This window comes from Dasypus novemcinctus, chromosome 12 (genome assembly GCF_030445035.2).
Source record: "Dasypus novemcinctus isolate mDasNov1 chromosome 12, mDasNov1.1.hap2, whole genome shotgun sequence".
Classification (NCBI taxonomy): domain Eukaryota; kingdom Metazoa; phylum Chordata; class Mammalia; order Cingulata; family Dasypodidae; genus Dasypus; species Dasypus novemcinctus.
The window spans coordinates 11,792,887-11,807,958 of NC_080684.1; positions in this window are offsets into that span (position 1 = coordinate 11,792,887).

The window sequence follows — 15,072 nt, forward strand, 5'->3', positions numbered from 1 at the left end:
CCAATTGCTTAGTAGAAACTCTTCATGTATTGTAAAGGTGTGAAATGTTATCCGTTATTGTAATTTTTAAAATGCAAATTGTGATCATTGTTCACAATTTTTTAAGCATCTGTTGGTTTTTCCAGGTACACAGAGGAGAATCAAACCCTTCCGTCCAAGCACTTGTTACTCTCTGTTGTGATTGCCTGTCTACTCATCTGCATCCAGCACTAGAGTGTAAGGGTCACGCGAGCGGAGGTTGTGACCAGGCCATCGAGGCTATGACCCCAGCAACACATGCTCTCCTCCAAGGAAGGGAAATAAGTACTTGTTGAACTAATAAATATTAATATTGAAATTTATACAACTCAGGGATAATCAGGTTAATGACCAGCCAATCTAGCCATCTCTGCCTTTTAACTGGAATGGACTATTTGCATTGAATGTAGTCATTGATATGGCTGCATTCAAGCCTATCACTCTATTTGCTCTTTATTCTATCTGTTCCTCGATCCCTTTTCCTTTTTTTCTGCCTTCTTTTGGATTTACTAGATTTTTTAAAAATTCCATTTTATCCTTTTTGGCTTATTAACTATAACTTTTTGTTTTATTTTAGGGATTTTTTTTTAGGGTTTAGAACATAAATCTTTAATTTAGCTCTGTCGGCCTTCAAATGATATGCCAATTCATTTCTTCCCTCCAAACCTTTGTGCTGTTGTTGTCATATATATAACTTTTGCATGTTATAAATCCTGTGTTTCATTGCTGTCATTTCTGTTTAAAAAGTTAATTATATTTTAAGAGATATATGAATAACAAGAGAAAAATCCTATATGTTTACACATGTAGTTACCATTTCTGGTACTCTTCAAAATTTGTGTAAATCCTTATTTCCATCTAATATCATCTTCCTTCTCCTTGAAAGACTTCCTTTCACATTTCTTAGGGAGCAGGTCTGCCAGTCATGAATTCTATCAATTTTTGTATGTCATAAAAAGTCATTATTTTTCCTTCATTTTTGAAATGCATTTTTTTGCTATAGAATTCTAGGTTGTACAATACAAACACTGACCCCTAATGTAAACCATGGACTATAGTTATTAGGACAATTATAATATTCTTTCATCAATTGTAACAAATGCATCCTACTAATGTAAAGTGTTTATAATAGAGAAACTTTATAGGAACTCTGTGTTTTACGCATAATTTTTCTGTAAGCCTACAACTTCTCTAATAAAGAAAATGTATATAAAGAAAAGAATTCTAGATTTTTTTGTTTGTTTTTATTACTTTAAAGTTGTTGCTCTCTTACATTTTTTCCAATGAGAAACCTGTTATCATTCCTATTTTTGTTCTGTGCATATGGTGTCTTTTTGTTCAGGCTGCTTTAAGATTTTTCTTTTTATCTCTGGATTTTGTGAAATTTGATTATGGTGCACCCTGGTGTGTCATATTTCTTGTGCTTGTAGTTCACTAAGACTTTTGGAGCCATAGATTTTATTGTTTTTATCAGATTTGGTAAATTTCTGGCTATTACTTTTTTAAATATATTTTTGTGCCCTCTCTCTTTCCTCTCCTACAAGGACTCCCATTATACATATATTGGGCTGCATGTATTCTCCCACAACTCTCTGAAACTCTATTAATTTTTTAAAATTCTCTTTTCTCTGTGCGTCTTATTTTGGATAGTTTCTATTGCTGTCTTCAGCCTCATTAATATTTCATTCCGCAATGTCTAATCAGCTATTAATCCTAGTCAATGTATCTTTCATCTCATACATTATAGTTTTTATCTCTAGTCCTTTTATTTGGACCTTTTTTATATCTTCCATGTATCTACATTGCTTTTTTTTAATCACCTCCCCCATGGCTTTTTTTTGCTTGCTGTCTGCTCTCTGCATTCATTTGCTGCACATTCTTCTGCGTTTTTGCTTGTCTCCCTTTTTGTGTGTGTATGTCACCTTGCTGAGTCAGCTCTTCATGGTGCTTACAGGCCAGTGGCTCTTCACAGTATGTGGGCAAGCCTGCCTTCACAAGAAGGCCCTGGGACACAAACCCAGGGCCTCCCATATGGCAGGCAAGAGCTCAACTGATTGAGCCACAGCTACTTCCCTACATTGCTTTTTTTAAGATTTATTCTTTTTTTATTTATTTCTCTCCCCTTCCCCCCACCTCCCACCACCGGTTCTCTGCTCTCTGTGTCCATTCACTGTGTGCTCTTCTGTGACCACTCCTACCCTTACCAGCGGCACCGGGAATCTGTGTTTCTTTTTGTTGCGTCATCTTGTTGTGTCAGCTCTCCGTGTGTGCGGCACCATTCCTGGGCAGGCTGCACTTTCTTTCACACTGGGTGGCTCTCCTTATGGGGTGCACTCCTTGTGTGTGGGGCTCCCCTATGCAGGGGACACCCCCGCGTGGCACAGCACTCCTTGCGCGCATCAGCACTGCGCGTGGGCCAGCTCCACACGGGTCAAGAGGGCCCAGGGTTTGAACCGTGGACCTCCCACGTGGTAGGCAGATGCCCTAACCACTGGGCCAAGTCCACTTCCCCTGCATTGCTTTTTGAACATGTGGAATGTAATTATAATAATTCTTTGAATATCCATTCTAACATCTGGGGCAGTTTTGATTATTTTTTTCCATTTACCAATTAAATGGGGCCAAGACTCTTCAGTTTACTTGATCCATTGGCCCATGAATCAAGAGGTTTTCCAGTCTGACCAGTGGAAACAGATACCATTCCTGATCCTGTGAAAGAACATTGCTACTTCTAATCCTTTTGGGTAGTTCTTTTCCCATTTTAGGGTATTTTCCTCACATGCTTTTGCACTATGTTTTAATACTATAATGTCTCATTTTGTTGAATATGAGAAATAATCATTTTAAAAGATGAATATTTCTGCATGCAACAAGATAGTCCACCTTCTCCTGGAAACTGCTTTTAAAAGGGAGAGAGAATGAAAAAGGAGAGAAAGGCAAAACTCATTTCCAGTAGAACTATCAGACAGTTATGATCTGATAAAGCCAAAAATCATATAGCAGTTACCAAAAACAAGTGAAAAAGGTAAAATCACGTAGAGAAAGTAGCAAAATATTCAGAGAGGAGCAAGAGGGATCAGCAGGGGCATGTATCTAATAATACCAGAAAAATAAATACACTTTCTGGAAGTGAGCACTCCCTCTGTTTTTTCAAAAGCTGCATTCCTTGTTTGCAACATTAAAGATTAAGTGAATAAGGAAGTCCTCCTGTCAAGAGGCGCAGAGTAGGTGGGCTACACAAATGGTAACAAAATGGAGCCAGAGCTGTAGGAAGCAACCTGTCTGTGTAACATCAGAAAAAGAGAGAGGCTAAAAGGCCACTCTACACCTCTCTTCCCCAACAAATCGCTCATCCAGGAACAGCTGGTCTAATTCATTCAAGGATTTTTTTTGCTAAAGGGTTGCACACAATAAGTGCAAATCCACTATAAGAAACAAATGTAGGAAAGAGCATCAAAACTCACCTACAGATGAAGAAAATACAACAGAAAATTCTGCCATGGAAGAGATAAAATCAGTGACAAAAAGGTTGGCATGTATTTAAAATATTTATTACTTTTAAAGGACAACCTCGAGACAGAAATATAGGAATTCAGGTGTGATATGGAAAGATATAGGAAGAAGTAGAAAATGATCTGGAAGAACTTAAGAAGAAAGCAGAGGGAAAAAGAAAACACCATTACAAAATAAAAGGAAAATTGAAAACAATATGAGGGAGAATAGAAAATATGGAAAAAATAAGGGATATGGAGAACATGAGGAAAGTGAACACAGAAATGGAAATAGACAGAAAAAATTATGGGAACACTTATAAATTTTAAAAGATATGCATTGGAAATCTACATCCAAATGCTGGAAATACCCAAAGATGAAAAAATCAAGCAAAAAACAGAATAAATAAAGTTATAATGCAAAAGTGCTTCTGTTGAAATAAAAGAATTAAGTCTACATATTGGAAAGACACACAGGGTACAAGGGAAATTGACCCAAAATGGTCAGTGTCAACACATTTCCTGGTAAAGTTATTGCTCTTTAAAAATAAAAAATAACTTTTTATTCAGCCGGGCCAAATAAATATTATTTATGTGAAAAAATAACTAGATTATATTTCTCCACAACAAAATACAACATCAGAAGACAGTGAATTAACACCCAACCCAAGGAAAGAAAATTCTAGTCAAGGATTGTATCCAACTGTGACAGTCTGGTATTATTTATGGATTCTAAAAGTAGATATTGGATTATGTTTGTAAACTGGTCTGTTCCTCTGGGTGTATTAGATTGTATTAACTTCAGAGGTTTCACTTTTACTCTTTCACTTTTACTTGATTAAATTATGATTAGGGCTTTGATTGGGCCCTTGGTGGGCAGGGGCTCACAGAGAAGGAAGTTAGAGTCTTTTGAGCTGGAGCCCAGGGAAGTGGAGAAGAACACAGAGGGACAAACTATTTTTGTTTTGTTTCGTTTTGTTTTGTCATGGGGTTATTAGAATGAGATAACAAGAAAAAGAACTAGAAAACTTGCTCTTGGTTTACAAAGCTGGTAGGAAGAAAAATTAGGTTATGACTTTTACAACAATGCCACTAAGCAGTAAATCTGAAAAATAAATAAAAGCAGTGTGTGGAAAGATACATACCATAATGTCAGCAGTGGTACCATACCATAGGTATTCTCTATTCTCCACATTTCTCTACAGTCAGCATATATTCCTTAATTAATAATTAAAGTAATTATTAAAGTGATTCCTATCTCACAACATACCCAAAATTCAATTCCAGATGGATTACAGATCTAAATGTGAAAGATAAAGCCAAAGATCTTTTAAAGCAAACACATTTGTGATCTTGAAAGAGGCAAAATTTTCTTATACAAAAATTGTGAAACAAAATTTTAAAAATTATATGCATGATTGTATGAAATTAAAAAGTACTTCTGGGAAGCGGATGTGGCTCAAGTGATGGAACATCAGCCTACCATAGGGGAGAACCTGGGTTTGAACCATGGGGCCTCCTGGTGTAAAAGAAGAAGAGAAAGTGTGCCCATGTGGCAAGCCAGTGCCCACATGAGTGCCCGCGTGGTGAGCCAGTGCCCCGCGCAAGTGAGTCACGCAGCAAGATGATGATGCATCAAAAGAGAGACAAGGGGAGAGGCAAAATGAAGCACAGCAGAAACTAGGAACTGAGGAGGCACAATTGACAAGGAACCTCTCTCCCCATCAGAGGCCTCTAGGATCAAATCCAAGTGAATCCTAGAGGAGAGAAAATGAGAAGAGAAGACAACACAGACAGCAAAAACAGCAGGGTGGGAGGAAGGGAGGGGGGGAAAATAAATAATAAAATTTTTTTAAAAATTTGTATTAAAAAATAGCACTTCTGTTCATCAAAAGACACTATAAGGTGGGAGAAGGTGTAGCTCAGTGGTTTGAGTGCCTGCTTCCCACATACAAGGTACAGGGTTCAATCCCTGATACTTCCTAAAAAAAGACACGGTAAGGAGAGTGAAGAATTTGGGAAATATCTGCAATTCATATACGTGACAAAGAACTTTTATGTAAAATAAAAATGATACATGGGATTATAGGAAAAGTAAGAAACTCTGTTCACCCATACATTAAGAGAATGAAAATGTGGAATAAATTATTTGCAATAAATTTACCTGACAAGTACTTATATCCAGAATATAATAGAAAAATTCCTACAAATTAGAAAAAGACAGGCAACCAAATAGAAAAATAGGCAAAAAACTTAAAAAGACATTTCACAAGAAAAGGACATCAAAACCAATAAGTATAGGAAAATGTGTTCAAAATCATTCATTATCAAAGAAATGCATATTGAAAAAATAAGATACCACCACATATCCACCAGAATGGATGAAATAAAAAGATGGGAAATACCAAATGTTGGTGAGGAGCTCTCATACACATGCTGGTGGGGTACAAATTGCTACACAGCCACTCTGAAAAGAGCCTAGCACCATCTTGTAAAGCTAAATATATGCATGGCATATAACTGCTAAGTAAATCCTCACAAGAAGTGCATCCATAAGTTCAAGGAGATCATTTCTAAGAATGTTCATAGCATTACTATTTGTATAATAGCCCATACCTAGAAACTACAGCAAGTGCAATCAAGAGTAGATTGAATCAACACATTGTGGTATTTGCAAACCATAGAATACTAGACAGAACGAGGATGTGCAAACTGCAACTACAAGCAACAATACGGACAAATCTCACAAAAATGTTGCATGATTCTACCTATTTGATATACAGAACAGGGAAAACTAATCTACATCATTAGACGTTAGGATTGTGCTTAATCCTTGGTGTGGGAGCATAGAGAACAGAAGAAAGATGATGGAGATTTATAAGATGTTGATAACATTCCGTTTCTTCATCAGGGATCTAGTTGTACAAGTTGGTCCCATTTGTGAAAGTTCACGGATCTGCACTCTCATGATAATTTCATTTTTCTGTATATATTTATACATACACATATAGATTATGCTATAATAAACAGTTTTAAAAATTAAAATGTTACTGTGAAAAAACTTTGTTTACTATGTGGAAAAGGCTTAAAAGAACCTCAGTAATTAAATATGAAAATAATCTTTAGACATATTTCTTTCCTGATAAATTTAATCCAATAATCAGAGCCCATAACTAGAATCTCACAAACCAAATATATCAAGAAAATGAGGACCAAAATCTCTTTCATGGCTATTCACTAGTCACGTAACTACCTGTTCAATTTCTCTTTAAGAAAAAAAGAAGGAAATTTTTAAAAAGAATGGTAGTGCTGATATATTTTCCTTCAAAGAGCATGTTTATATTTAAGGAAAACACATTCCTAACTACATGGTGCTTGACTCATGAATTAAAATCTAATAACTTTCCTTTGAATGTAAGGGAATTTATTAATTACTAATTTGTTTTCTTTGTTAAGCTATGTAGCATTAAATCTTCTCAGTAGAATTTAAAATACTGATGAGTCTGATAAGCATATTACATCTCTTTTAAAGCTTCTTGAACTTTCAAACCCTATTTTAGATTAAGATAACCTGTTGGTTGTACAAATGTTAGAGGATTATTTGGTAAATGTTTATCATTTCTGGATAATTGCTATTTTTCTAGTGCACTCGATTCACACTGAATACATTAATTAACTTTCAGTACAGAGTAATGTTAATAGACCATGAAAAAAATGAAATATATTTGGAAGAGTCAACTGCTTTAAAAGGAAATGCCTTGGGAAGCCGATGTGGCTCAACCCCTCGGGTGCCCGCCTACCCCGTGGGAGGTCCCCGGCTCCTCCAGTCTCCTAAGAGAAGATGAGCAGATGCTGCCTCCTCCTGATAGGAGCTAGACTCCACCCCATTGTGAAAATGCCACAGCGCATGGGGAGCAGTGGATATGGCTCAGGCCGTTGGGCACTCACCTCTCATGTGGGAAGTCTTGGGTTTGGTTCCCAGTGCCCCCTGGAGAAAGCAGGCAAACAATGAGCAGACAGACAGATGAAAGAACCATGGCAGGGGAGTGGAGTGGGGGTGGGGGTGGGGGTGGGGAGTAAATAAAGAAAAATGAATAAAATAAATCATTAAAAAAGGAAATGCCTTAAGTTTCTTCGAAGAATTTCATCATTGCTTCTATTTAAATGGTTGTTATATTAGAATTCTTCAAAGTATAATGAACTCATGCACCTTGCTCCTGAATTGGTCCTTTGGACAAATGTTCCTGAAAACAAGTTTTTGACAGTTTATTATCTAAAATCCAAATAAATAACAATGCTTACTTCCAGACAAATTTTTTTATTAAATAGTGTGTTCCATAATTCATTTTGCTAATGAGGCAAAATTCTAGCAATGTCTTTTAAACAATAAGATAGAAAAGGTCAAAAAATATATTAATACTAAGATTTTTAAAAATTTCTACACTAAGGAAAAGCAAAGTCTAACTTTCTTTGAAGGAGATGTTAAATTGGAAATGGACACTCTGTGGCACTTAACCAGGAGAGTTTTTTGCCAGGAAAAAAAAAAATGGCAGCAGATCAGAGAACACAGGAGCCAGCCTTGGAGTTACCCTAGTAACATTACTGAATGCCAAATTAGGTGGAATAACACCAGTGCAGGGTGAAAATAAGGCAAGGAGTCTGTAGCAAGCCAATGAAGGGAAGGATGGCATCATTCCAAGGACAGAAGAAAGGAGCTGCTCTCTCTCCCTGTCGAGCTTGAATTTTTTTTCTTTTTTAAATTTTTAGTTGTATTAAAATCATCATGACATTTTTGGTGCGTTACAAATAACAATGATTTAAAAGATGTTCTTTTAAAATGATCTAGCTTGAATTTCAAAACCCTGGAAGCAGTGGGAAGAGCTGATAATACAGCTCAGTTCTAGCTGGGATGGTGCTAGAAAATCCATCAGGCTAACATGATGATGATTGATTGGTTTAAATATAAGACTCTAGTGGTGCATAAGAAAGCAGCCAAGTAAATGTCTGCACTCAGGAGAATATGACGCCAAGGAAAACTTCTTGCAAGCCTTTCATTCAAATATATATTAAAACATTTTAGAAAAATTATAGCCATTTATTTTATAAAATATGGACTGGTTAGTGTGATGCTCAAGGGTATTGTCATACCAAAGTACAATAACTCAAGTCCCTTAGTTTTTTGGGGTCTCAATTTGTTTTCTTATTCATGAAATGAGAAGATTGGACTCGAATTTATTATAAAAGTCTAACATTTTATTTCTCTCAAATTTAATGATTTTGAATAAAATATAAAATATGCATGCACATAAGGAGTTTGAAGAGGTCAGGTGCTGAAGAAGGCAATATGAGTATTGTGTCTTCATTATAAGGAAGGTTTGCAAAAATGAGTAATGTACTTTGGGATATAATACAGGAACTTGAAGAACTTCTTTGTTTCATGAATGAACCCAAATTAGGTTGAAACCAAAAACTGAAATTAATATTGTGGCATCAAAAGTAGGACTATAAAAAGAAAAAGTCTATGGAACTCAAATGAATTATATGAAATCAACCAAGTTTTATAGATAAACTAGAGAGAAAAGTCTGTATTACACTGACTTTTAGTTCTATCCTTTACACTGAATTATATATATATATATAGGAAGAATTCCTTAGGTATTAGGGTGTAAGAAGAAGTATAGGAAGAATTCCTTAGGTATTAGGGTGATATAAAGGTGACAAAGATGGTCTCTTAATAGAGAGATAGTCTCCATGTCTGTATATTTTCATACATGAATAGTAATGTAATCAGAATAAAAAATAGCTTTTATGCATAGATAGATAGAGGTTTGCGGCGGCTTGCTCGGTCGGTAGAGGTGGGGTCTGGCTGCGGACGAGGGGTCGGTCTAGCTCTGGACGAGGGGTCGGTCCCGCTCAGGACGAGGGGTCGGTCCGGCAGCAGACGAGGGATCGGTCTCACAGGGGTTGCGCGGTTTGGCTGACGGGGTCGCCCGGCGAAGCCGGCGACGAAGGGGTCGCCCGGAGAAGCAGGCGACGAACTGGGGACCAGGGAGGCCAGGCCCTTGTCGGGGGCTCTCAGGACTGGAGGGCGCACGGCAGAAGAACTACCACGGAGACAAGGTAAACACGCAAGTCCACTTTACTGAGGGAGAGGCAACAGTTTTATAGGGGCTGGGGAAGGCTGATTGGTCGAAGCCACACCCTGTTCTGATTGGTTGCTGGCGAAAGGTCAGTGGGCGGCACTGGACGGGGGAGGGGTGGTGGTTAGGGATTGGCTGTCGCTGTTGCTGGGGGAAGGGGCAGGGTCCAGGGATTGGTGGCTGCTGTTGCTGGGGTGGAGGGCAGACTCGAGTTTCCCGCCCACACCTGGCTGCCACGGCTGTCGGGGGAAGGGAAAAGGGCGGGCTGGATTTTTCCGCCCACACCTGGCTGTTGCTGCTGTCGGGGGAGGGGAAAAGGGCGGGCTGGATTCTTCCCCCCACACCTGGCTGTTGCTGCTGTCGGGGGAGGGGAAAAGGACAGACTGGAATTTTCCACCCTGCGCCTGCGCAAGGAGAAAGAAGAAAAAGGGTACCGCCCCACAGGCATCGTGTGGCGCCATCCAGGAGGAGGGGCAGCCGCGGAAGCATGGCTGCCGAGAAGGGGAGACCCGAGGGCACTCTGCGCCCATGTCGAGCTTCCTTCAGGGGTGGCGGTGAGTCCGACCAGCCACCCTATTATGGGGGCAGCGGCTTGGCCTGCCACAGCTGCTCCCCCGCCAGGCCAGCAAACCGCACTTCAGCCCGAGGGGTGACCGCATTTCCCCCTTCTTTTCAAATAAGGGCCAGGATGGCAGCAGCAACAAGTAGCCGAGGCCCAAGAGGCAGTAAGCAATGAGAGAAACGGGGCTGAAGAGGGAGGTGAGTATGATGGGGATATAAATGTACAATTTAGGGGGCGGTATCTTGCCGTTGCAAGCAAGGGTGGCCAATGTCCAATTCTTGTTGATCTCGGTGGCTATAAGATCTATCTGCTGTTAAAAGGCCCGAATGACAGCGCGTTACAGGTAGATGATCTCTTCTTGGCAGCGAAGAGCAGTAGAGGCAGACTGTGTGATGGTCTGGAGGATCGCAGCTGTGAGGACAAGTCACGTCAGGGCACCAGCGACGGTGGTGGCGGCAGTGTCGGGAGTGGTGGAGACGTAGGCGAGGACAACAAGAAGGCCAAAGTCTCCACGGGCGTGAGAGAGGCCGATGTTAACGGGGCAGGCCGACATGGGGCGGGCCGACATGGGGCGGCCCAATCTGCAACGCAATGGGGGTTCAAGCAAAAAAAGGAGGGGGGTGGGGGACGAGAAGGGACGCTTTGGATGGCTGAGAAGAGGAGTGAGGTCAAGACAGGAGGAAGCTCCGCAGAAGTATGGGGAGCTGTTAAAAGCAGAAACGTTATTAAATGCTAGAAAGCAGGCCGCGGGCTGGGGAAAGCGGGTTGCGGGCCGTTTAGCGGGGCTGGAGCTGCTTGAGAGCGATGGCGGCATGGGGGGCTGCGGTTACAGAAGACTTGGGGCTGTTTCAAAGAGATCTTACACCGGTGAGTATCTAGGAGACCGGCGAGGGCCCGAACTTGTGGGGCTTGCTTAGCAGATAGGATGTTACCCATTGCTAATGGCCTTTTGGAGCCGATAAGAAAAGGGGCCCTTACCTTGAGAGCGCGGTGATGGGAGCCGAGGTGCGCGGTGAGACGAGGGGTCGGAGCCGATGGGGCTCCGACGGTGGTCGCGGGCCAAGAGAAGGCCCCGACGAGGGGAAGGCAGAACGACGAGCAGTGGAGCAAGGCAAAGGGGAGCAAGCACGGAGGGGAGGAGGCAGAGGTGAAGGCAGGGGTGGAGGTGCTCAGGCACGCGCTCCTGAGAGTTTTATTGGCGCCTCTTAATCATAGCGGGTCGGTATAAACGCCCGACATGGAAGGAGAAAGCCATCCAGCGATTCTCCCAGACCGCCGTGGATCATATGAGGTCACCAAGGTTCAGGAGCAGCAATGCAGAGCGAAAAGATAGGGGTGAGAAGAGAGGAGAGCGTAGGGCTATGGTAGGGTTACTTCAGACGTGCAAGCGCGTGCTCCCGAGAAATCCAAGGCTCCTCTTAATCATAGCGGGTCGGTATAAGCCCCCGACATGGAAGGAGAAAGCCATCCAGCGATTCTCCCAGACCGCCGTGGATCATATGAGGTAGCCAAGGCTCAGGTAGCAGCAATGTTGCATGAGAGAAGTCCCAAGGTGAGAAGAGAGGAGGGGGTAGGGCTGTGGTAGGATTACTTCAGACGTGCAAGCGCACGCTCCCGAGAAATCCAAGGCTCCTCTTAATCATAGCGGGTTGGTATAAGCCCCGGACATGGAAGGAGAAAGCCATCCAGCGATTCTCCCAGACCGCCGTGGATCATATGAGGTAGCCAAGGCTCAGGTAGCAGCAATGTTGTACGAGAGAAGTCCCAAGGTGAGAAGAGAGGAGGGGGGGGCCGCCAGGTTATGGAGTGAGGCTGTGGTGGGGTTGCCTTGCCCCACGTTGGGCGCCAACTGCGGCGGCTTGCTCGGTCGGTAGAGGTGGGGTCTGGCTGCGGACGAGGGGTCGGTCTAGCTCTGGACGAGGGGTCGGTCCCGCTCAGGACGAGGGGTCGGTCCGGCAGCAGACGAGGGATCGGTCTCACAGGGGTTGCGCAGTTTGGCTGACGGGGTCGCCCGGCGAAGCCGGCGACGAAGGGGTCGCCCGGAGAAGCAGGCGACGAACTGGGGACAAGGGAGGCCAGGCCCTTGTCGGGGGCTCTCAGGACTGGAGGGCGCACGGCAGAAGAACTACCGCGGAGACAAGGTAAACACGCAAGTCCACTTTACTGAGGGAGAGGCAACAGTTTTATAGGGGCTGGGGAAGGCTGATTGGTCGAAGCCATGCCCTGTTCTGATTGGTTGCTGGCGAAAGGTGAGTGGGCGGCACTGGACGGGGGAGGGGTGGTGGTTAGGGATTGGCTGTCGCTGTTGCTGGGGGAAGGGGCAGGGTCCAGGGATTGGTGGCTGCTGTTGCTGGGGTGGAGGGCAGACTCGAGTTTCCCGCCCACGCCTGGCTGCCGCCGCTGTCGGGGGAAGGGAAAAGGGCAGGCTGGATTTTTCCGCCCACACCTGGCTGTTGCTGCTGTCGGGGGAGGGGAAAAGGGCGGGCTGGATTCTTCCCCCCACACCTGGCTGTTGCTGCTGTCGGGGGAGGGGAAAAGGACAGACTGGAATTTTCCACCCTGCGCCTGCGCAGGGAGAAAGAAGAAGAAGGGTGCCGCCCCACAGGCATCGTGTGGCGCCATCCAGGAGGAGGGGCAGCCGCGGAAGCATGGCTGCCGAGAAGGGGAGACCCGAGGGCACTCTGCGCCCATGCCGAGCTTCCTTCAGGGGTGGCGGTGAGTCCGACCAGCCACCCTATTATGGGGGCAGCGGCTTGGCCTGCCACGGCTGCTCCCCTGCCAGGCCAGCAAACCGCACTTCAGCCCGAGGGGTGACCGCAGAGGTTGAGATAGATGGATTGATAGAAAGAATGATACATCAAGTATGGCAAAATGGTAGAATAGGTGGATCTGGAAATCTGAGGGGATAGGGAAATGTTGGAGTTCTCTGTGTGGGGTTTGTAATATTTTTGTAACTGTGCTATATGTTTCAAAGTATTTCAAACAAAAAAGCTTTTTAAAAATAGTTTTTATGAAAAAGTAAATACAGCTTTAGAAAATTAAAATGAGAGACTTCTTAAGTATAATACTATTTATAATTTTCCAATTGTATAACTTTTGCCTAATCTCATTTGTGAGTGCAGGAACAATGGGTAGAAAACTATACCTTTTAGAGCTCAATTAGGTGCCATGAAAGAAAATCATATTAATACCACAGTTTTCTTTAAATCCATTGCCAATGTTGCACATTTATTTAAAATACTTGCTCCCAGTTGAGCATTAAATGTGTCCAACACTCAAATACACACTCAATGCCTCCATTGAGGACATTCAAATTTTTTGCTAATGACTCTGAAAGCAATTTTTATAGAAAAATTCAATGTTTTTAAAAAAAGAAATATATTTGGAGTGATTATTTGAAGAGAAGGATGTTCACTTGGGTTCATTTGGCATGTTTGTTAAAATATCAGTCCATGACTTGTACAATTCCTCCAGTATGAAGCCTCTCCATACTCCCTCAGGTAAGGTCTCTTGTACTATTTATACCTTGGGTGTTTCTTAGCACTTTTTCTTTAGGAGGTACAGGGCATTGAACGAGGGACCTCATATAGGCAAAGTAGGTGAGCTATACCTGCTCCCTTTCTTAGCACTTTAGATTGTAATTATCTGTTTAAATAGGCTATTTTGCTGAATTATTATTACATATAAAAATATTGTATTTGTATCTGTGAGCATTATATATATGATATTTAATCTGGTTGGCCAAGAATATTCAATGTATGTAATTAAAATATAAGACTATTCTCAGTCTGAAATAGCTAAATTAAATGAATTTTGATGAATTCCTTTGAAAAAATAATATACCAGCTTAAAGAATGTCTTGCATAGTATTTTTTCACTTACATGGTTTTATATAGAAAGAAGTATTCTTCTAGCTGTTAGGTTAGCCTCAAGATGCAGTCTTTAAAAATCAGGATAGAGTATTGAAATATGAGTCAAAATTAGATTAGTTAAGAGCCAAATTATTTCCAGAAGGAGAAGAGTAGCCATCAAAGAAGAAAGGAGAGGTCAAATAAAGTGAAGAGTTAAAAATATCTATCGAATTTCACACAAAGAGATCATTGGTGACCATTGTGTAACCACTGGTGTGGACACAAACTGGAGTGGAATGAACATGGACCTGGAGATTAGGAAGTAGAGACAGTGAACATAAACAATACTTTTGAGTAACTTAGTTACGAAAAGAGAGTGTTTTCTGGAGGAGATATAGTTGAAGAAGCAGTTATGTTTTCTAAACTTTTTAAAGACAGATGTGTCTTACGCATATTTAAAAGTTGATGGGGTGCCACTCTGACAAGATGGTGGAGTGAAAATCTCCAGGACTCTGTATCCCACAGAAACTTTCAAGAACAAGCAAGAAATGGCAGAAACATCTTTTTCAAAGCACAAAAAAAAAAAAAAAAAAAAGTCAAAGGACTGCAGTAACAAGGCAGGAATTGAATAATAATATACAAACAGGCACCTTAAAAGTGATAGGACCAAAGGCATCATCCCCTCACCAGCTCAGAATGGAGCCAGTCCACACTGGAGGCAGAAGGCAGTGGGATGACATATTTACAGTGCTGAAAGCAAACAATTGCCAACCAAGAATTCTATATCCGGCAAAACTGTCTTGCAAAAATAAGTGTGGGGCGGCAGACTTGGCCCAGTGGTTAGGGCATCTGCCTACCACATGGGAGGTCCACAGTTCAAACCCCGGGCCTCCTCGACCCGTGTGGAGCTGGCCCATGCGCAGTGCTGATGCACGCAAGGAGTGCCGTGCTATGCAGGGGTGTCCCCTGTGTAGGGGAGCCCCACGCGCAAGGAGTGCACCCCGTAAGGA